This window comes from Phyllostomus hastatus, unplaced genomic scaffold (assembly GCF_019186645.2).
Source record: "Phyllostomus hastatus isolate PE091 unplaced genomic scaffold, TTU_PhHast_1.1 phas_contig_40, whole genome shotgun sequence".
Taxonomy (NCBI): Eukaryota; Metazoa; Chordata; class Mammalia; order Chiroptera; family Phyllostomidae; genus Phyllostomus; species Phyllostomus hastatus.
The window spans coordinates 75,955,062-75,979,266 of NW_025333872.1; the positions used below are offsets into that span (position 1 = coordinate 75,955,062).

The 24,205-nt window shown below is 39.6% G+C and overlaps 1 protein-coding gene across 8 annotated transcripts in view; it reads left to right on the plus strand.

The window, feature by feature from the left end:
- Positions 1-5,613: 5,613 nt before the first annotated feature.
- EYA4 (EYA transcriptional coactivator and phosphatase 4) overlaps positions 5,614-24,205 on the plus strand; it is a 256,090-nt gene continuing 237,498 nt past the window's right edge. For 7 of the 8 annotated variants that reach the window (XM_045843079.1, XM_045843082.1, XM_045843085.1 and 4 more), the window contains exon 1: positions 6,113-6,632. The gene's annotated coding sequence lies outside the window, so the exon portion shown is untranslated. Of the gene's footprint in view, positions 5,724-6,112; positions 6,633-24,205 lie in introns of those variants that run through there. The other variant, XM_045843080.1, reaches the window with a different exon arrangement.

Below are 24,205 nucleotides of genomic sequence, written 5' to 3' on the forward strand. Positions count from 1 at the left end.
GAGACACTGCCAACGAAAAGCAAACTTGTCCTGTTGACTTGCAGCACATGAAAGGCGGGGGAAAGAAGTGAAGATTGACTCAAAGTGCTGTGCCTGGATGATGGTGGTGCCGTTATCAAAACTAAGTCAAGAAGAGTTGCTGGTTGAAGGGGTGGAGAAAATGGGGTGATGCATTCAGCCTTGAGTGTGTTGAAACACCAACAAGACCTGCAGTTGAGGATGCCCAGCCCTCTGGGAAGGAGATTTATGTCCTTAAATTACCCATTTAGAGGTAACAGAAGAGGATATAGAAGTGAATAAAATTGTAAAAGGAGAATATATAGTGAAGAAAGAGAAGGGGACCTATGTCTAATTCTGTTTTTGAGTAAAATGAAGAGAAAAGAGGAAGCTCTGTAGGAACTAGAAAAGTAGCAATCAGAGGATAAAGACAGAATCGTGGAAGTTCAAAGCATTACTTATCAGAAGGCTGCTGTCAGTAACACCAAATGCTTCTTATAAACCAAGAATGAGAAAGACTAAGAAATGGCCATTAGGACACTGTTGATGATCATAAAGAGAGCAGCTCAGCAAATGAATGAGAGCTGAAGTCAGATCTCTAGGATGTAGTAGAATCTAGAAGTAGGTGCATTGAATGCTGACCACTGTTTGAGAGGTTGGTAGCAAAATAAATAAATCAGGTGAACAGGAAAGTCATTGTAACACATGTTGAAGAGGGTACTGAGAATACATACTTATGATTGAAAAACATTGTATAAAGACATTGTTTCTAAATGTGCTCTAAAATGTAATGGAAGCAATGGGCAAAACAAAACTTTCATTACCATTTTCTGCGATATTATAATATTTTCTTTCAAAAATTTTCAATCTAAATGAATTGTTGCAATGTAGCAATCTTCCTAACTTTGAGAACTTATAAAATAATGGATAATGGAGTAAATCATGTCAAATGCACTGCTTTAAAGTTGTCAAATAAATTTATTTGCCATCCCTAAAGTGAAATTCCTCCTTCTGCCAATCATGAAATTATGTATTTGAGGACTTCTGAATTATAATTAGCAAACATTTTCATAAGCAGATAAACATCACAATGATATACAATAAAGAGTTGTATAAAGAGGAGATTAATTGGATCTTTTCTAGGCTAAAATGATTTCTTTGATAAACCAAAGAAATCAAAAGAACAATAAAGCGATATTGTTCATATTTCAACTACAGTTATCATTTAAAACTGTGCATTTGAAGTACTTGAGGAATCAGGATTGTTGAAGTATGCCCAAAAAAAACCACTATGTGAACTGAAAATAGACAAAAGAATTACATGTACATTTGTTAGAATATGAAAGTAATATGAGTTAGTGGGAATTTGCAGTGAAGCCAAAACCTAATCCCAGAGAAGAAAAAAGGGACTCATTCTAGTTATGCTAATGAGACCACACCTGGAACAATGCATTCAGTGGGGGATACCTCTAAACAAAAATGAACATCTAGGAAACTGGAAATAATTCAGAGACAAGCAAGGAGAATGATTAAGGCCTTGGAGAAACTGAACTAAAACAAGATTAAACAGCCTTACTTTTGTTTAACGTGGCTAACAGATGACTAAAAGTGGGCATGATATCTGTTTATAAACATCTGAATGTTGGGTGTAAACATGAAAGCTCGAGTTGAATTGCGTAACATGGTACCAAAAGGATTTAAGTGGGGGGGGGGGGCGGTGCATGGTTGAAGAGAGAATTTGAAAGTAAATACAATGATGTTGTCTTCCCGAGAGTGTGCATTTCCTTTTCTTCAGAGACTCTGTAAAGAATGAGGAAGTGCAGCAGAGAGCCCTGCAGAAGAGAGTGACCCAAACAAAGGTCTGCTGCAGAGCTGAGTCCTTCACTTTCCCAAACCAGTAGAAGCCTCTGTAAGCTTGATCTGTTTTCACGAAATTACTCAGAAAGTGAGTTTGTTTATAGATGTTAGAAAACCAGCGGCACAGCATCTTAGTTTCCTGGGCAAGCATGTGTCCTCATTTGTTCTGTCATTGGTAGAGTAGGCCAGCAAAACAGTCTTAAATCACGGGTGCCTTGATCCATTCTCCCAAAGCTCAAAGGGTTTGGCTTAGAATTTACTAAGAATGATTTTATTTTTTAAGAATTGTGTATACTCCCAGCTGGAGTTCAACAGGGAGTAACTGAAGAGATCTGTTCGGGGATTGTTTCTACAAGCATCCAGTCCTCTGTTTCCTTTTTTTGGTGAATGTAGTGTCTGGTTCCATTTTTTTTAGCCTAAAGTTTGTTCTTACTAAAGTGATAAAGTTATTTTCCATTAAACTTACTTTAAAATTAAATTTAAATTTAAATTATGTTTTAGATTATGAGCTCCTAGAGGGCTTTGTTTGTTTAATTTGACTTTTATAAAACCCAGTGCCAAAACAGTGCCATGCACACCAAAAGAAAAATAGTACATGATAACCGCAGAAGCATCTGCCCTGGAGGGGTTGGTTAAGGGAAATGATAATAACTGAATCTTATATTTCCACTGATTTTCACTATAGAGTTATATTTTCTCTCTTCCCAGAACAAATGTGTTTTCTCAGATGATGCCAAATATTTATGAATATTCTGATGGCCTGATTCATGTCATGTAGGACCTGCTAATGTTTCTAAATCACTTCCAGAATTTTCCAGTAGATTCTGTACTTTGGAATTTCCCTACTTGTCCTTTTAGGGTCTTTGAGCTTTTCCCATTGATCTACATTTGCCTCTCTTCTTCATTGCCTTGTAGAACTTCACTGTAGTACCAGACTGGGCCAATAGATGCTGCCACTTCACGAGGTTAACAAAATTGAAAGGCTTCTTTTTCAGTGGTTAAGGCCTAGGATACAGTGTGTATTGAGGGGATAAATAGAGAGAGTAGGAAAGTAATGGGTAACTAGCATAGTCTTTCAGGAGAGTAATTTGGTTTTTAACTGTATACTTATGAGTCATTTGAATTTTATACAAGACAAAGCAAAATAAAATATAATTACTTTATATATTTAAAAAGGCACTTAATTTTAAAAAGACAGATGCTTCTATGTCAGATGCTTCAAGTATATTTTAGGAAGGAAAACTAATAATTGAATAACAAAATTTAAAAAGTAATACATGAAAGAATCATGGACTCAACAGTTCTCTAGAGAAATGGAAAGGCTTGAAAATATGTTTTGTCCAGCCTGAGGGAATAAGAAGAAATTTAATTAATTAAACTGGTGTTTCTCAAATTGGTGTGTGAGGTAATTTTAGGTAGCACAGGATAAATGATTTTTATTTCCATAATAAAGATTCATTTGCAAGGTCACCTTGTATTCATGGCTAGTTATATTGTTTTCCCACTTCTGGTGATGATAAAAAGTTTCCTTTATCAGACAAACACATGTAATAGCTTATTTAAAGAAAAATATTAAGTCAGTAATATTATAGCTGATATGGCAATAATTATAAAAGTGGTATTCAATAGAAATCCTGGAAATAATACCTTGTTTAAACAAGCAATACCCTTTCACCTATAAAACCTTACAATTGTTTGTTTATTACACTCAACCTACTTTAATGTGGACTGAAAATATGACTTTTTATATCACTCCCAGTGGTATCCATGTAATATATGTATGTCTAAGACTAAATGAATTAGAAAGTTGTAATAAGTTCTATAAATTCCCTGACCAGTGTGGCTCAGTTGGTTGGAGAGTCACCCTGAAACCAAAAAGTTTCAGGTTCCATTCCTGGTCACTGCGTCTACCTGGGTGTCAGGTTCAATCCCCAAGTCTGGGGGCCAATGGAAGGCAGCCAATTGGTGGTTCTCTCTCCCTTAGGTGTTTGATGTTTCTCTCTGCCTTCCTCTGTCTCTAAAAGCAATGGGCAAAAAATGTTCTTAAGTAAGGATTTAAAAAAAGGAAGTTGAATAAATAATATTATGCTGTAATTCTGGGGTTTTGGATAACTTCTTTAAACATATTCTTAACTAGATGTAGAAAAGTTATGTGGGAACAAAGTAACTTGAAAGCAGGTCAATATTACTGAAAATCTGATTGTAGAAAGGGGTAAAGAAATGTGCTAAACAACCATATTTATGTGAACAATATGCTATACCAAGGTATGAATTTTTATTTTATCCAACCTTTATTTAGAGGTTAAACTAATACTAAACATTCTATACCAAAATGAAATTCAAAAATTTGTGGCCTTATGAGGAGAGTAGTAAATTCAGCATTGTACTTAATTTTTATATGATGTTTACTAGAGCCTTTGAGAGTTTCTAGACACTGAATGAGTCACAAAAGTTTTAAATTGCATATTTTGCCTGTAACATATACACTGTGCTGAACATGGCTAATTTTCTGACTACTACTAGTACATCCAAGTGGTCTTTGGGAGTACTCATGGGTTGGTCTGCATCTTTGGTCTGCCATTTATTTGGAAGTTGCTAAAAATTATGAGCTCTTAGTTTTCTTTCCTGTAAAATGGGGGTAAATAACTTGCAAAGTTATTGAAATACATCCATCAATATTTTTTTTCTTAACTGTCTATTAACTGGCATCCTCTTCAGGCCACAATGTTCTCTAGATGATGCTCCAAACCCTCTTTGTGCCAAACCCACCACTGAACCCTTCCTTGAGAATCAGGAAAGGGAACACTGTCCCTGGCAGGTGCCTGGCCTTCACTCCACCCCCAATTAGTCTGTAGGGAAGGACACTCAGTGAGTAGCAAGAGCTGCAATAAATGCATTCACAAGTTTAAATTTGAGTTACCTTTTCCATTGCCTGTTAGTACTTGTAGAAAATGCCTCCTAATTGAAAATAAATTATAACTACAAGTATACAATACTGTTTTTACTTTTGAACTTGACAGTATTTGAATATGAAGTAGAGGGGAAAATCTTTTCCTGAAGTTTTTAAAGCATATAATTTGGTTGACATTATATAACAACTAAATATTCTTTACATGGGAATAATTTATACCAGTTAATTTGTAATCTCTCAGGCCACATCTAAGGCAGTGTTGGGGGTGGACAGACGTGTGCCTGTGAATCACAAACTTTGCTGTTAGAGATCACTGTTGGTCTTTGGGAAAGTTACTTAAGTTTCTTTGGTCCTCAGTTTACTTAGCTCTTATAGGTGCTTAAAAAATCACCGTAGACTTGTGAAATTAAATGAACTCATAGGTACCATAAGTGGCCAGGATAAAGATTGATGCTCAGTAAATTCTCAATACATTAAAACACTTGTAATTGATGTAACAAAGAAGACACTCCTGAAATAGACAATAGGTTTTAGGAAGAGGTGATTAAATGGACGCGAAATTTATGTATTGTGTATTGTCCACTTTGCTTCTGCTCCTGGTTGTGATACATACATGTGAGCAATCCCATGTGGGCGCATATACTTGTGCAGGAGGCTTAGGCACGAAATGTCACTTCAGCAATGTGCCTGGGGAAGCTCTGACGCTGCCTTGGAAATCAGTCGTGGCTGCATGACCTTTGGGCATCTGGGAGGGATGCCTATACCTGCGCCCAGCTGGAAGGGGCCCAGGCCCTTCCCAGCACAGCTTATCGCCACACTGCTTACTCGTTCCTAGCATACATCTTCACGGAAAAGGGTATTTCCTCCCTCCAGCAAAAGCTTCCCCAGTCTGGCGTGGGTTGGTTTTTATTTTACGTTGTTGCAAGGAGGCGAAGTCCCTTCTGTCTCCTCCCTTGGGGTAAGTGGAAAAGAGTCCATCAGGAGGTCCACAGTGGCCTACAACCCGGGACAGGGTAGCGGCAAAACTAGAGACTACTCGGAGACTGCCCCGCAGCAGCAGGTGGGGACAGACAACGGTTCCCTAGTCCCGGCAGTGGAGTGCGGCCGCGGGTCCCTCCCCTCAACCGGGAGGTCGCTGCGGCCGGCGCCGAGATGGTGGGGGGCGGGGTGGGGACGGCCCTGAGAGCGCGGAGATTACCTCGGCGCCACCGGGGACGCCTAGGGTCGCAAGCGGTTCCTCACGCAGGACCGCAAACGATGACAACAGACAGTCGTCACTCGAGGTCGAATAAAAAAGGGACAGTTCTCCGCGATCAGCCACCCCTTGCTGCCTGCCTCCAGGCCTCGGGCAGCCTCCAGTGGCCGCGGACGCCGCCGCTGGCGTCCCCCGCCCCCATCCCCGCGCGCAAGTGCGAGGCTGCCCGCGGCGCGGCGCACGCTTTGCTACTTTCGGCTTCCGCGCAAAACTTCCAGCCTGTCCACGTGAAGTTGTCGCTCCCCTTTCAGAGGGGGATAGAACTTTGGGAAACGCTGGCGAGTGACGACTGTGGTGGCCGGGCGCGCGCTCTCTTTTTCTTTTCTACTTTTGCTCCCCTGTCGTCAGTCCAGAGTTTGGGCTCCTCTTCTTTCCTCCTCCCCCTCGGAGCCGGCTTGTCCCCCCGCCCCGTTTCTCCCCCACTTGTGTACGCTACTTGTTGGTGGGGGTGGGGGGTGACCGAAGGGGATGTCCTGTTTTCACCAGAGGCACAGCGCGAAGGGGAAACTTCGACACTGGAAAGAACGAGAATAAATACCTAAACACGGACGCACGGATCCGCTGCTGGGACACTTGAACTTCAGGATCCTGAGGCGGTTGGACCGACAAGAGGTGAGAGCCCCTTCTTCCGACCCCTGTCCTGGGGCTGGCCCTCGGGGATTTAGGTTGAAGGGGCCAGTAAACTCCACCCGGGAAAGTGCGCCAGGAGCTGGGGACGGAAGGTGAGCCGAGGGACAGTGTAAGCGCCCGGGTCCCCGCGGAAGCTCGGAAGCGGAGTGCCGCACCCCAGGGGGGCCGGGCCGCTAGGACTGCAGTGCTGTTAGTGCTGGAGTTTGCCCCCGCGCCCAAAGGTCCCCGGTGATTGTTCCTGCGGCTTTCGGGGCTGCGTTGGAGCCGGTATTGCGCCGCTCCCTAATTGCACTGTGCCCCTGCATCGCAGAGACGCGCGTCCCAGGGTCTCCCTTCCATCCTTCCTTTGACATTTACTACTTTTTGATAAACCCCGAAATGAGCCTGGCTCAAAGATGCCCATCCGGGTCCCGGGGAAGGCCCCGGGCGCCTGGGGTTTTCACGGTGCAGGGTGCGTGTGTACGGTCAGTGCTTGTGCTCTAATCTCCAGGCACGAACCGGCCTTTTAAACTGCGGCCATCCCACGCTAATCGTTTTTTTTGTGGCGTGGTCCGAACGTCTGCAGTTTGCCAGGGTCCGTGAAATTAGAGGCGCCTTGTCAGAGGAGTCGCGTTCATTGGCTCGGGACTCGAATGCCATGGAGGGATTATAACTTCTCCGAACGAAGGGACCTGGCTGGGGGAGCAGGTTTTCTCTGGTTTCCAAGCGTTCTGGTTCGGGGTGGCTGTGGGACTGGACACGGCTCGCTGTTTCTGTACGGTTAAGCGGGATTTGGAAGTAGACCGTGTGCGTGCTTGTTTTATTTTGCGCCACACAGCAGCCAGAACTTTCGTTTAGTAGCACTTTAAAGACATTTCTTTCTTTGTATACGTTATTCGGAACAGCTTGGAGCTATTAGGGAATTTTCCGACCGAGTCTCTTGGCAGAGTGGTGGCGAAACTGGAGAGCGCAGTTTAATTTTTGTCATCTTTTCCCTGGTCGGGGTGGCGGTGTCTCCCTTCACCGCCACCTCTCTGCCCCCTTCCTGGAAGGTTGGGGGGTTTGTTCTTCGGGTGAGTGTGTGTGTAGGGGGGAGGGGAGGCGGATGGGGTGTCGTTTGGAGATGGTCCTGTCTCCCCGGTCTCCTGCGCTCCCGAGCGGGCAGTCATTCATGCATCTTAATCTGGGGGTGGTGGAGGAAGGTGCGAGTCCCTCGGCCTTTCTGCCAAAATGCAGAAGAGCAACGGGGAGTGTGTTTTGGTTTCAGAGCAGCTCCACGTGGAGCACCTCCGTGAGTGTGTGTGTGTGTGTGTGTGTGTTGTGTACTTGATCTGTGAGGAGGTAACAGGAGTCTCGTGTTCAAACCCAGTGGGCTGTTGGCCATTAATTTGCTTTCCTGGCTGTCATTACAGACACTTCCAAAATCTGATACCTAAGAGAACCAACAGGTTAGGTTTCACATTAAGAGCTCATACTTAACAGTTTTCTTTCTCCCTTACCCCTTTTGGCTTGGCACCCTGGGATCAGCGTAACTCACAGAGCGAAACATATCTTCTCGAATATGGCATTTTGTTCTTCTTTTCATCAGCAGCCACTTTTTGCACCCTCAGGCGCTTGTCGGTTTCGGTGCGGGCTCCTGCGGGACTTAGGTGGGGAGTCTCAGGAGCGTTTAACAACCGCCGGCTCGCCGTCAGCGGTTTCTGAAGTTTCATTTACACATACGTGACTGACAGTATTGCAAGTTGACGATGTTGTGTTTTTTTTTTTCTTTGTTGGGCTTTTTATTTTTAAAAACCTCCTCGGGACAAGGATTATATTTGATAGCCTTTTCAGCATAGAACTTCTTAAGCAGAAACATTGTTTGTCGTTGTTGTTTTTTTTTTTTTCTTTGACAATATTTCTGGCTAGCCTGTATAGCCCAAGAGCCAAAAGCTAGGAAGGGTGACCGGAAGAGAATCCTAAAACAAAGTGCTTGATGCCTGGTATGGTGCGTTTTAGGAGACTGCTTTCAAAGGCATTTGTGTATTTTTAAAAATAACAGTATCACAAGAAATAAGTAGCAGTAGTAACAAGAGACAAACTGTTTTGTGTGGGGCTAGACTGCCAGAGTCTAGTTTTTATGGCCACAGTACCAAATGCAGATATAAGTATATCCATTTTTATTGTTATTATAAACCATAAAAATAGTTTGTTCCACCTGATTAAAAGTTGTAAGTCATTCAGAGTTAAACCAATTTTCAGAAATGACTGTACAAGAAAGTTAAAAACTTTAACAGTTACAGATTTAAAAGTTACATAATTAGATGATCTGGAAACTGTTCCTTTTTTTCCTGATTATTAGGGCTGTAGCCTTGACTTTCATAACAAGTGAAGGGCTAAAATCAATGTCATTTTCAAAAGCCTGTTTTCCTTTGTCAATTTCCTGCAAATAGTATGCTTCAACATTTTAAGGCCATCATAATTAGTGCTTTGACAAGCCACTGAAATAAAAACATTACTTGATTATTTTTATTAATTAGTAAGTATTTTATTGGATGTTAGAAACTTAGTATCTATTTTATACAAAATGAAAAGTTTTATGTATATGTACATATTCATAGTTAATATTTATTTAGGTAATATGTTCTTTAAAAAATTAAAGAACCCAAGGTTTATATAAAAATAAATTGGTTCATGAACAATTATTACTCATTTAAAAATACAGATCATGCATTCTAGAGATTTGTAGAGCTAGCTGAAACAAAATTGGCTGCATAAAAGTTTCTTTTTTGAGGGGAGACTGGCAGATGAGTAGTTCGTCAGTTTGCTATACTTTTTTCTTTTAAAATACCTCTTTGAGTTAAAAAAGAAAAAGAAAGAAACAGTCCTTCATTTCTAGGAGTTTCCTTTTTATTTGCATTGTGATTTGGGGTGTAAATAAATTGTACATAGCCACGGAAATAGAGTGTCCAGTTTCATGTTTTCAATCTCTGTTGCAGGCTCTAAATGACTGATGCCATGTCTAAAAATATATTTGTGTGGCTTGGTATTTCATTTTTTTTAATTTATGCACTGGAATTGAACTATCTAGAATTTTTAGAAAAGCAGAATGGTAGAAAAATGTAACTATTGTTGTGAAAGATTAGGAGGTTAGAAAGTTCACATTCTAACTCTCAAATAATAAAATTAAACATATTTCACCCAATGGAACTTTCTATGCAGAATTCAAGAAGAGGGGAGATAATCCTTTTCAAGACTTAGTGAAGTATTAAGTAATTTAGGAGTGCAAGTATTTATTATGTTTTTCATTATCTTTTTTTTCTATTAGGTTAAATTCAGGAACACTGAACATTCAGTAAAAACAGGCCCCCTTTTATAAGGAGTTTATTCACCATAGTTCTGTATTGCAGCTGCTGATCATATTTCATGGAGCTGTTAAAGCACTTAAAAACTAAAATTAGGTACTGTCTGGTTGTAAATATTTCAGATCACTCATTTAAAAAACAAACAGAAAAGCATGCTATCAAAACTAGAAGAGCCCTCTCACTGAAGAGCTGAACAATCCGCTATCAAACCCCTTGTTATTTTTTTCCCTGAGAACATAATCATGATAGTTTCTTCTACAAATGGATATTATTCTTCCATATTCCAAACTCTTATAATGTGTCTCCCTGTGGAGTATCTTAAACTAACTGTATTCAGAAATACAGTTGGGGGATTTTATTACAATGGTTACTAGGTGAATGAAATCAACACCAAGGAGGAATGGGATGAGGTTGCTGTGTACCTGCTTCTCTTGTGAATTTTTCCCCATGAACTAAGAAATAACATGCTCTTTAAGGCATTTATTCTAGAAATGTGTGAGATGCAATGTGTCTTTAATTGCAGTGTGTGTAATACTGCATTTTGCAGTTAGATGTGTTTTAATGTAGACAACACTGAATGTTCGTTAAATTGCCCATGGAGCCAAGCTTAGTGTCATTTAGCTTGAACTTGAGTGGAAGAAAATAAACAAGAGTCACATATTCAAATGCAGTACAAGCCACTTTAGTTGCTTTTGAGTTCAAAGACTTTGTAAACATTACTGTCACCTAATATTACTTGTGGAACTTCACATTAATAAATGCCTCTGTGATACACCGTATTGCTCTTGAAAGTTTGTGGTTCTTATCGTGTCCCCATCCATGTTTTTACTGGTAGAGAGGTAATGAAAATGAACACCACTGTTCTTATTTCCTTAACTCCCTTTTCCTTTTTTCAAAAGCAGAGATGAAACAGATTAATTTAAAACTAGAACCATTTTAAGTTATCAAAAACACATTTGTATGGTGGTTTAAAACAGTTTCAGAGACGCTTCTCTGAGTCTCACTGTAACCTTTTCTGTCATTGAAAGGTGCTAATTGATCTTAGGGCACTGACATAATAGTATAGTTTGATATTTGAAACCTTTCAACATTGGTCTGGCCCTTTCCTCATCCAGAGATTTCAGTACACGGCTGATGAAGAAAAAGGACATACTAAAGTACCAGGAATTCTAAATTTTTCCCCTTATGAAACATTTTAATACAACACAGTCAATTTCAGAGCTTTTATTTATGTAGAGTGGTATATTTATTTTAATGTGTTTGTGGGCCCTGAGAAAAAGACATATTATCATGCTAGGGTTTTTTAATACTATTTTTCACAGGTATAATTTTTTTAGATTGAAATTTTTAGGTAAACTCTAAATTGCTGGGATCATACTGGAATATTTTCAAAGTGAAGTTTTATTGGACAAATATAGAATAGCCATCTTGAAATTTCATATCTGAAGTATATTTTCTTGCATATATTTATATCTTAAAGTGTATTTTATAATAAAAATCACCAGTTAGGTTTTATATAGTTGAATTTTTCTGTCTAAGTAACCATCATTGTCATCATCAGTCTTTATCATCAGCATAATATCACAGCTGACACTTACTGAAGAAGTACTTTATGCAAAACACTTTATTTTTGTGGGTTAGCTATTTTTAATCTTCTTAACTGTGTCACAAATTAGATACTATCATTATTCCCATTTACCAGATGAGGAAACTGAGACCCAGCCATGCAGTGGAATGGAGCCAGGACCCGAGCTCTGCAGTGTGCCCCCAGGCCTCCTGTCCTGTCCGCAGGCAGTGTGCTAGGCAGCTGCTCCCAGAAGCCATATATGAGTTCGTTGTAGGTGGTACAAGCAAACATTTTGTTTTTGTATTATTAGCTATGTATTTATTCCTAAGGATATTAGAACAATATGTTGGATTTCACTTTAAGCCTATATGTTTATGGGTAATATTTAAGACAAGGCCACAAAAGTATTGAAGTAAAAATAATTTTGAAAAGCACCTATTTAAAGAAGTATACTAAATAACAGTGAACAAGTGCTTGGCTGAAATAGCCCAAGTCATGAAGGTTGGTGGCAAATGACTAGTTTGGAGAAACTGCTACTCTGCAATGTCCCCAAATGTCAAGAACTTATGACTAGGTCTTTCTAATATTCAACTTACATGGAGAATTTTTCTGGAGAATTTTTCTTTTGCTTTTCAAGCCTCGTGCATTGGTTAGAAGCTATTGATTTTACAGGGTGCTTTTTGTTTTCCTCTTTCTTATTTTAAGCCTGAATACTGGTTATGATTTTCACATCTACACATTTATGTGGAACCAAGAAATAAGGACTGCATTAGGAATTACTAGAGGCAAGTTTAAATTATAATATGCCATCCATATTTTGAAAGTCTTTTCAACTTACACAGATATCAGACTTTGCATTTTTAAGGTGTTCTCTGGGTGAACACTACTTTATCGCTCTTATTAATCTGTTTTATAACTTTAATTTTTTTTTCCTGAAGCAGTGGTCTTTATTTTTTACTGATTTATTTAGCCACAGACCCTTTTATTCAAGTGTGAACTGACTCTGTGCCCACTAGAGAAATGTCCGCTGCTCTGGACATGTCCATTGGAAATAGCCACTGCTCAGGACGTGGGTGGCCTGTGAATCGCTCACCAACGGTGCCTTCTGATCATTGTGGCCTCCCAAAGTCTCTGTGAGGGTGTTCCAGTGTGTGAGGATCCTGGGAAACACGAACACGTCTTCTGACGAAAGGGAACGGATCAAGGTACCTGCTCCAGCATGTCAGAGTGGCCTCCACCAAAACAAAACAAAACAAAACTAAAACTAAAACTAAACAGAAACAAAACAGAACAACAAAAATAACTCTCAAATGCCACAGAATATCTCTGGGGTAATTACATATCCCAAGGTATGTCTGTCCGTCTTACTGTAACTTGAATATTCTTATTAACCAATCTGTGACTTTACTTCATTTTAGTACTGAGAAAATAAAAGTAGTTAAAATGTTTCCCACATAGAGGAATAGGTCTGAGGGAGGCATAGAGAACGTGTGCATGCAAAGATTTGTATTATTAGAGCCTCTTTATTCCTTTAAAGACTTTATGAAGAAACACCAGCAGTGGCACAAATTGGATTGACCATAAAATTTCATGTAAATTGTTGCTACTTTTACTGTTATTTTTTCCTCCTTTCTTTTTAAAATGAAAGTGATGTGTTTTTATAAAAGAGCACAATCAAATCATGAAAACTTACATTTGTATGCCACTAAATTTAATTCTACTCACGAAAGCAATAGCATTAAATTTAAAAATTCTATCCTTAATTAAGTAGGTGTACTACACACTGGGAGAGCAAGGCCATACACGCAGTTCACAGGCCTCTGCATACACGCAGTGGAGTGACCCATTCGTTCCATTTCACCTCTGACTCTGAGCTCCCTAATGTTAAAGGATTGGAAAGCACCAGAATCTTCTAAGAGGTTGAATATTTTTACCTTATTGTGTCCATTATGTTGTAAGTAATGATGTCTAGGGGAGTCAACAGGTCTTTGAATTTGCTAATTCTTCTGATAAAAGTTACATATTTTATGTAAATGTATATGCATGTATGATTATAACTAGCAATTCTAGCTAAATTTAACTATGGATGGGTGAGCCATGTTCAAATTTCCTTTTGCAGGTTTTCAGTAACCTCAAACTGTAGGTCATTTAAGAATGCAAATCTCAATGAGTATGTGAAGAACATCATTTCCAAAATGTCTTATATGAACTTTCAGGTGTTCAGATGGTACTACTGTTTTATTTTTCTTAGTTGGCCCAAGAAGATTTTAAATTTAGGTCGGTTTTTTTTCTTAATTGTTGACTCTAGTTTTCACAGGCTTCACTCTGGAAAATACCTAGCTAAGTTATGGGTACATGTAAATGCTGTAAAAATGCCTTTTCATTATCAGCATTGTTGAAGACATGCGGATATTAGAGTGAGACGAATAGGGTTTCTACCCTGTATAATTTTCAAAGACTGGGTTTTTTAGTCTCCTATTATAATAAGTTTTAATTTTTCTTGGCATATACCATTTCTAAGGCAGGGTTAGTATAGTGAGTTAACTAGGGTAACCAGAATCACAGGTTTAATCCTCAGATTATCACGTTAACTTTAGGTAGACAATTGTCCTACATACAGTTGGTCATTTTGTCCTTGTCATAAAAAGTATAGTTATGATACCTTGACTACCTCTTTTGGGGACCATTCTGGACTCTGCTGGATCTGTCTCTAAGACTCTCTTCCCCATCCCTAGGATGTTCACCTACATTTGTTCACAATTTTAATCAGGTCCTTCTTTGTTTTAAAATTCTTTAAAAACTTCCCTATGTCTATAGGATAAATTCCAAAATTCTTAGCAGGGAGTAAAGGGAACTTCATGCTGAGCACTTTGTTCAGGTGTCCATTCTCATCTCTTGCCATCTACTCCCAAGAAATCTATTCTCTATCTGTATGGAGTGCCACATTTCTCAAATATGTCCTGGTCACTCCCATTTCATTTCTCTGTGCATGTCATTCTTTCTTTCTGGAAGACATCTCTCCTGTGCCCCAAAACATCCTTTCCTATTTTTTTTTTAATCAAGACTCAAGATGCAAAGTGTTACCTCATCTGGTAAGTTCCTCTGAACTCCAGAGGCTGAATCAGGTATTTCTGTTCTCTTTACTGCCAAAGCTCACGGTTTCTACCTTTAGCATAGCATTTGCCACATTTATGTGTAACAGGTTACACAAGTTTAAATCTCACTCTAGACTGAGAATTTACTGAAGTGATTACTAACATTTGTCATCTCAATATCGCCAGTAAGTAGGGGTCAGTACATTCCTGTTGAGTGAATGCCGTTGACCCTGAGAAAGAAGATACTAGGAAGGGCTCCTGTGGCTAACTGGGATCAGATTTAAATGTGGAGCCTAGAAGCTGTTTTTTCTAAACAGGGGCCTCTCACACAAGCCACTCTTCACAGAGAAGCCTGCACTAAGCTGCCTGCCTCCTGCATTGAACCGTCTGCCTGCATTGTGTTTTTGCCCTCTGCCAGCCCTTATAAAAGGCGTTAGTTCCTGGAATTGTATTTTGGCTAATAGTACTGAGACCTTCCCTGCCCAATGAGAGCCATACACGTACTCTCATATATTCTCTTTACCATCTTTATTGACCAATCAAAGTGCTTCATCCTGACCAGTCAGGACAGTGCTTTTTGGACAGATCAAACTATGAGGATTTGGAGTCCTCATTTGTAGGAGGAAGGACCAACCAGGGACCAATGGTAGTTACTTCTGAAAGTCAGCCCCACTCTGGTTCTGAGAGAACACTTTCCCTTCCCAATAAGTACTGAAGACTGATTCCTTATCCCCACCCCTCCATCCGGGAAAATGTAAGATACAGAAGATGTCTCACTGGAGCAGAGCAGTGCTGTCTAATTTCCAGAGGGGCCTAGCCCCATGGCCACCTCAGAGCACAGCTGTCCCAAAGCCATGCTGTTTCATGATTGAGATGCTCCACAGGTGTGCTATTTGCACTGAATTAACGTCCCTCCTTCACTGCACCCCACATTGGAGATTCCTGTTGGCATTGAATTGGTACCAATGACCTTGGTTGACAATGCATAAAGGAAATGAGCATGAGAGCAACGGTGGTGACACTGGACATTCTCTGCGATGAGATTGGAAACAGTGTGAACAGCTGTTGAATTGAGGCAGGACAGCCTTACGAGCAACCTCAGGTGGTTTTGGTATTAACACTGTAGAATTGTAGCTCTGGATTCAGGCCCAACTCATATGTATGTATGAATTGATGTTGAAATGTATTTATTTACCACATCACTGTTAGGAAGTCACTGACCTAGAAGATAAGCCACGGGTCCTGACAGTTTCTGGAGATAGGAGTATTTTGTAGCACTTGAAATCTGAATATCCCATTTCTTTTTATAGCACAGTGGTCAAGTACAACGAATATGGAGCCAGGCTGCTTGGGTTGGAGCCCCAGCTCGGACACAACTCTGCAATGATAAGCATATTACTTGAACTGATTTTGCTTCAGTTTTCTCATGTGTAATAGGTCCTTCATGGGGTTCTTATTTGAATTCAAAATGTAAATGAATATATGTAAGCATTTAGAATAATGTCTGATATGAGTTTTAGCTATTATGATTGTATGACCTCTACTGCATATGTGGTGAACACAAGACCTGCAGCTGAACCTGGCCCTCCACCTTGTTTTATCTGGCCTGGCACCTTGTTTCTACCTGGTAGCAACACCGAGCTCTCACTTATCTGTTAAGGAGTCGTTACATTTATACAGTCCTAAAATTATGTTCTGCCCTTTGAAGGCAACCAAGAGGCTGATGTGGCCCCTGGTGAAAATGAGTTTGACACCTGTGTTCTACTGGATTACCCAACATTTTCCAGAGATTCTTACAACTGAAAGTCCTTCTGGGGACATAGACTGAGGACCATAAGTTGAGTCCCCAGTGTTCCAAGGACAAATTTGGCATTCTAGGGTGATCTCGGCAAATCTGAAGCTGTGTTTGGAGCTCTATGAGAAGACATTAGAGATGTGCAAAACTCAGCTTTGGCCCTTTGTGTTGCATGATGTTTCTTGTAACAAACACTTCCATATACAGTAATCTACAATTTTTAAGATTCTGATCTATGCGGTTCATTAACTACCCTACACAACTATAAAAACATTCTATAATGGTGCTCTGATTTTATAGCCAATATTTATATTTCCTCAGTTGCTTTTTTTCAGCCTGAAGGTACCAGTGATGAGAATTTGTATAATTTTTCAGTGGGCAGTGGGGTTGATGAACTAAGTATAAGCTTTTAAAAGATAACTTTCAATATTGCTGTGATTTTTGTGTTTGCAGAGAGAATGAGAGGCTACTAGCAGCTCTGTTTCTAGAAGTTGTCACTGGTCCTTGGACTCAGATGCAATGTCTGTTTGGTAGAGTGTGGCTGAGAAAGGAAGGGAAATTAAAATGTTAATTATCAAGGCCCCATTTTCACTGCCTACCTGGAATTGTTGCTACCAGGTGCACCTGTGAAGCATATAGGCTACTGATACTGATGTTTGCCTGGATCCTCAATGTATGTAGGCCGGGGTCTCCTCAAAAACGGGTGTTTGACACTTTGAGCTGGGTATGTCTTAGCTGGGTGTGCGTGGCTGTCCTGTGATTGCAGGGTGTGTAGTGGCATCCCTAGTCTCTGCCCACTAGATGCCAGTAACACCCTCCCCTGAGCAATGACAGTGTTTCCAGACACTGCCAGCTGTCCCGTGGAAACAAAATTGCCCCCAGTTGAGAGCCCATAACCAAGCTAGACCTTAACATCACTTGATATTGTCAAAAGATTCCTGGGGATCTGCGAGAGAGGATTGTTCTATTTTCAGTCAAGTGTAGAGAATCATATCTTCGTCCCAAGTTTAAACACAGGGTCAAACAACTCTCATTGGCCTGTGTTAGTAGGTTAACTTTACACAGAGGGAATTTACAGATAAATGTTACACAGATGATTATCTTCAGTATATTTTCCTTTTCAGGAAATAGTATGCAAGTGGAGGAAGAAGAATATCTGGGAAAGTATGTAAGAAGTAGGTTTGAATCAATTATATGTCTATTCTTTCTATTATTTCTACTGTTACTTGTTAGTAAATACTTTTGGATCATTTTTAGTAATGACAATTATTTGTCCTTTTCAGTAGATAAGTATTCAGTAATAAGAACTTGTATTTTATTCAGTTTATTTCAGTGTTAGAAAGAGTCAAGTTACCTATAATCACAACTGCTTAGGAGTAAAATACTTAATGAATTAAATCATTTGTTCATTGAACATAATGAGAAATTTTTGAATGAAGCATGGCTTAGCTTTTGGTTCATACAACCATTTGAGGGTCTTGTATTTAATAACAGTGGTGCAATCTGGAGAAAGTAAAGATGACAAATTCTTTGGTGAATTATCATATCCAAACTTACATGGTAATTCTATACATTTAATCTCGACACATACGTTTTACCTGTGAGTGGGTGTGCAGTTGACTCTGTGTAAAGGATGGCTGTGGTCTGAGTGCCACTCCGGCCCTGTGCCCTGTGTAGTTATGCATGAATGATGTTTCAGAAGCTACTGAAAGGAACAGAGTTTGGACATATAATGCTAACATAAAATGAGAGAGGGCAACTTTGCCTACAAGAATTTCAGGTTGAATGTGACAATTATTTTGAAATATGAAACAATATTATAAATATATGATTAGACTAATATCCATATGAGGTCTAAATGGTAGAGCATTTCTTTTTAAATCCCACTAGTAATTGCAAAGATACTAAAATTCCACACATATGCATTATCTGCTTTAGCTGCTTTACTTTAGTCAAGTGGGTAATCATGTTACCTGGAAGCAGTCAGATTGACCTGAAGACTTCACGTTATTTTCCAATTGCTGCTGAAGCAAGCAGGGCAGACGTGCTTGAAGACACCGTCTGTCTCTCTCTCTTACCTCTCTTTTGATTCATGCTTTAATTTTTGAAATGTACTCTTAAGGGGGCAGAGTGGTTGCACATATAGCATATTGTATGTGACCAAAATGTCTTTGTTTTCTAAGAAGGGAAGGATCTAGCACAGCTAGTTGTTAGCAGAAAGATGAAGTGGGTGCTGGGCAACCCAATGACAGGGGTCATTCCAGGAGACTTGGGGAGGGGCTTGTAAGTCAGGGGTTTAAATCGTAAGTTTGCAGACAGTGGAGGAGAGTTCTGTTCCATGCATTGACAGGAAGTATAGAGAATGCCTAGCAAACCTCAAGTCCATCCAGGCACTTTATGCTTGACGTTGAACAGGAAATCTGGTAGCCCTTCAGTCATTGGAGAATAGCCACCAAACCAGAGGTCCTGTTTTTCCAAATGAACACTTCTTGGGTTCATAAATCAGAGATCCCCTTCTTCCGCAAGAGAATTCAAGTCACATATCTACTTTCTCAAGTTGATTCTTTGTACTGTGGATCCTCATGTAAGACTTACCTATTTTTTAAATGAACACTCTATGGCATAAAATACAATTAGACACTTCCTTTCTTCTCCCTGGGATGGTCTCACCAAGCCCTGCATGGTCCCAACTTTCTTAACTTACTTGCCTCTCATTCTTTTGCTCCCTACCTGGACAAAAAAAAATCCGCTCATCTTTCAAGGCTTAGTTCAAATGTCACCTCCTCTGGGAAGCCTTCCCTAAGGCTCAAGAAGAAATCATTCTTTCCTCTCTGTAATACCATAGCACCCTGTTTTGGCTATTACTGTAACAGCACATTGTTCCAGGGCTATTTATATGTGAGTCTGACTTCTGCAGAGAGTCTGAAGTCAATGAGGGGAGAGCTCATTTCTTTTCCACTCTGTAGCCCCAGTGCCTGCACATACTGGTAGAATTTGGTAACTGTACTATTCCATCCGTTTCTTCAAAGGACACACATCCAAAGGCAGATAAGTACAAAAAAGGAACCCTGTTTCTATTCTGAAAATTGATTCTCTTTGCTTATGGTCACGGAAGCAAATTTATTAGTTTCCGTTCTAACTTATTTATGGCTTCATTTGTACCAGTGTTACTGATTTTCTGGCAGAAAAAAAGATATGTCCAGCATGAATGAGTATTTTGAATAAACTGAAATTGAGACAGATTCCAGTTGAGGTCTATGTTTTTCCTGCTTCCAGTTTTCTTCAGAAACAAATTTTGACCTGTTTGGTTGATTTCTACTGAGATAAGTTTCATGTTATTTTGAAGAATTTTTAACCCACAGAATTAAGGATTCCATCTGGGAGGAAGCATGTTCTGTATTTTTCAATCAGTGTTTCAAAATATGGAGACCAAAAATCCTAGATGTGTATGTTAAAAGTATATGTGGCTTTTTGGTGAGAGAAATTAGGTCTTTTTCCAGGCACAATTGAGGATGGAAAAAGTTTTGTTTAGTTTCTAGTGGTTTGTTTTTAGGCATTTTCCACAAAAAGATGAGCAAAACCCTTCAAAACCACTAACTTGCATATTTAGGGGGAAAGAAATCCCTCCTATGTCCAAAAATAACATTAAATTAAAATTATTGTTTCCAATAGTTTTAAAAACGGTGGTTTTATTTCCTTGTGTGAGTCACTTCTGAGCGCAGTACAAGATTTCATACATCATGATGAAGCGTATTCGCTCTGTATTTTAGTAGGTCATATTGTTTATCGGAGAATCAGATCAGAAGAGGAAGTGAGCCTCACTCTCCACTCTGCAGGTAGATACTGACGTGGAGACTTGAGGTGATTTATTCAGAAGGGAGCTGAGAAGAGAACTGCCGCCAGAGGCGCCCTCGGCGCTCTGGGCTCCACATCTTGCTCTTGTTTTTCTCTGTTCACGTCTGACAAGGAGGTGCAGGTACTGGAACCAGACTGACTTTGCGGGTGTTCCGGCCCTGCCCACTCCTCACATCAGTGTGTGACCTTGGGGAAGTTATTTACTGACCTGCTGAAAGCTGTAGTTCCAGGGTGTTTAAAGTGGGGGATAGTAATGCTGATATTACTTGCCTTGTGGAGTTGTGCCAACGAGTCACTGCATGCACACGGGAGACACTGAAGGACTGAAAATGCTCAGTATATATTTTGAATTGACTGTTTTGAATAAACTGCTTAGTGTGCTTAATATTCAAACAGGGATGTGCATGCTGCTGAGGCAGTTTCTTGAAATCATTTTCTTTAAACAAAAGCAATCCATACATTGTACAGCATACTAAAACCGGAATGGTAGGGATTACTGTGCATGGGGGCGAGACTGGACAAGGGAAAGAGAGAGGATTCTGGAATGCCAACAATGCCCTTGATCTTGATCTGATTGCCGATGACACGAGGGTGTTTATTCAATAAAAATTCATCAGCTGTCTACTTGCGATTTGCATATTTTACTGTGTATATGTTATACTTTACTCAAAAGTAAAAAGAAAAAAAACACAGATACATGCATAAGTCACAAGTGGATGTCCCCTCTTTGTTCATCTGTTCCAGAGCCCGTGAATTGGGGTGAACTGCTGTGTTTGGGCGCGTTTCCTCCCAGACCTTTTTTTGCTATACATGTGTAAATGTAAGAACTGCATGAAGGTGTAATTTTTGTTTTTCCATTTGTAACCTTAAATGGTTCATCAGTTTTCTTAAAACTTGCTGTTGGTTTGCTGTATTTTCAGTCCTTTTCCAGATTAGTACATACAGTTTTGGGTACTTCTATTTAAGATGATTAAGTGTTATAATTTAACTGTTCTTGGTATTTATTGAAGTTGCTTCCAGGTATTTCTATTACAAAGAGAGTTACAGTGACGATTTTTATATATCTCTCTGTATATCTGCCCGAAACCCCTGTAGATAAAACTTTAGATGTAGGTCAGTAGGTGAAAGAGTGTATGCATATTTCATACTCGGCGCCAAAATACTTTCAAAAAGGTTATAACACCTTACATCTCTGTAATGAGTCTTACATCTGTGTCATAAAAGCCAAAGGCAAAATTTTCTGCTTAACTGAACGTTATGAGTATTTGTGTTCTGCTTCTTAAGGTGTTATAGTGGTCAATTTCTTGAGTCTCATACACTAATTGAACTAGTTCACTGATAAACACAAATAAGTCTGTTAATCACATTTATAACATCTGTTACAAATAGTTAATATCTCACTTAAGAATTGCTGCTACTCAGTTATGTAAATGATTATTATATATATTCATGTTGCGCGTGGGTCACCGGCCAGCAGTGACCACGGAACGCTGTGGATGGCTCGACGATAAACACGCGAGAAAAAACAACACATGCACAGAGACAGACTAGTTTCTGTGGGGAAGTAGGGACAGAATGGCCACCCCCCCTAGTGGGGAGCGCGCTGATTTACCGTCCATACCTGCTTTTATTGGGCTCATTTTGCATAATAATTCAGGTAAAGTACAGTACTCATTAGGGGAAGTAAGGAACTACAGAAAACAAAGAACTCTGCCGGTCTATTGAGTTGGGGTCAAAGAGCTGTAAGACTGAGGAACAAACTAACTTCCTCCTAAGACCCTTTTCATTCAACTGAGAGCATTCTAAACAAAGAAGGTTTCACAGTAATTTACATGTTCTTTCTTAGGCCTGATCACCCCAGGGAATCCGCACTTCTCAGTACCAGGCGGCACCACCCTGTCATTGTTTCAGGCTTAGGTGGAGCAAGGGAACTAAGGCAACCAAGAGATAAGGAGATTTTCTCCCAGACGCTGAGAACTCAGGCTATGTCAGAGCCAAGGAGCGAGGGTCCATCACCCCCTTTTGCTGCAGCCCCCCCCCCAAGTCCTTCTTTTGGGGGGGGCCTCCCAAAGTGATCGTGCCTGGCTTAGGTCGTTCCCCCCGGGGAATCTTACCCGTCTTTGGCTAACCGACCAAGCTTTTTGGGGTTCAGTCATGAATAAAGCAGCAGAAGCAGCATTCCTGACAGGAAGATAAGCTTTTGTCTCCTTGCTGGCTTACAATTCCAAGGGCATTCCCTTAGCCTTAGCTAGGCGGGGGTTTCAGCTTCTGATACCAGTCAGGGCGGTTCCCAACATATTCATAGTTTTTAACGTAACTTGTAGGAATAAAAAATCAGTGTATATCATATTTATGACATTTTCACTCAGCACCATGAAATATTTGTAAGAATTATTAGTAGAAATGCTTCCAACTCTGATGTTGTTGGTGAGAATTTGTAAAGAATTATTTATTATTTTTCTGTTAAAGGCCAACTGTGTGCCCAACATAGTTCTAGCTAAGCATCTTACGTACGTTACTATGATTTTTTTAACATGTAGGTGAAAGGCATAGACATTATATTATTATAAATGTGATTATTACATTCTGAATATGCTGATAAATACTACTATATATCAAAATATCCACTGTGTCTTATGAATATAATAATTTATAAATATGTTAAGTGTTATAATCTAATGTGAAAATTAAAATTAAAGCATTATGCTAAGTGAAATAAGCCAGGCAGTGAAAGCAAATACCATATGATCTCACCTTTAACAGGAACCTAAACAACAAAACAAACAAACAAGCAAAATATAACCAAAGACACTGAAATAGAGAACAGTCTGACAGTGACCAGAGGGGAGAGGGGAGGGAATTTCAGGGGGAAAGGGGAAGGGTTTACAGGAATAAATATAAAAGACACATGGACAAAAACTAGGGGGGAATGGAAATGGGAGGGAGGTGGGGAGGGCTGGGGGGTGGGCTGGGATGGGAGTAAAAGACAGAAAATTGTACTTGAACAACAATTAAAATGAAAAATTTTTAAAAAGTAATCATAAAAAATTAATGTATCAAAATCCAGAAATTTATTACTCAAGTCCTGACTAAAGTAACATGATATATAAAGTATAAAATTAAGTATATTAATCAGTTGGCTTTAGTGTTAGAGTCTTATATGTGGAGAATACTGTCTTCAGAATATTTGTTCTATAGTTTTTGCTTAATTGAGGATCTTTTTAAGTTTTAATGATATTCTGGTGCCTTAAAAGAGTAGTCCAACTCAAAATAGCTAACTTATTTCTTCAATATTGGATAAATATGGCTATCAATTTTTGTGGGCTTTTTTTTCCCTGCAGAATTTCCTGTTATTCTAAGGGATTCAATAGGACTTATGCACATAAAACTGAAAATTATATTACTGTGGGGAAACGGCTTTGTGCCTTTGAGAAGGAACTCTCTTGCTAACTTAAGTACTGTATGTGTGTAGACTAGCTAACATATTCCTCCCAAGAAATTTCATGTATGCAGTTAAAACACTCTTAAATTGATTAAGGATTTGTTATATATTTCCAGAAGCACTCAAGAGTACTTTTATGGTTATAAGAGTAGAGTGTATTAGAATGCCAGAAACCAGGGAATACGCTAGAGGCCTTCAAAACCGTGCCCGACAGTCCTGACTTCACCATATAAACATGTGGGGCAGCCTGGAAAAACAAAACAACTCTCCTCCCCCAACATAGGTAAGCCTCTGATGATAACACTTCAACTGGCTTGAATATTAATTTACTACTATTTCTATTACTCGTAATTTTTATTACTTAGCAAATGGAATGGAGAAGTAATACACATGATTGGTATTTATTTCTCAAATAAAGTATTATTTTACATCAGATTTGACCAGTCACCTTTTTTGGAAAGCGTCTTATTCTACAACT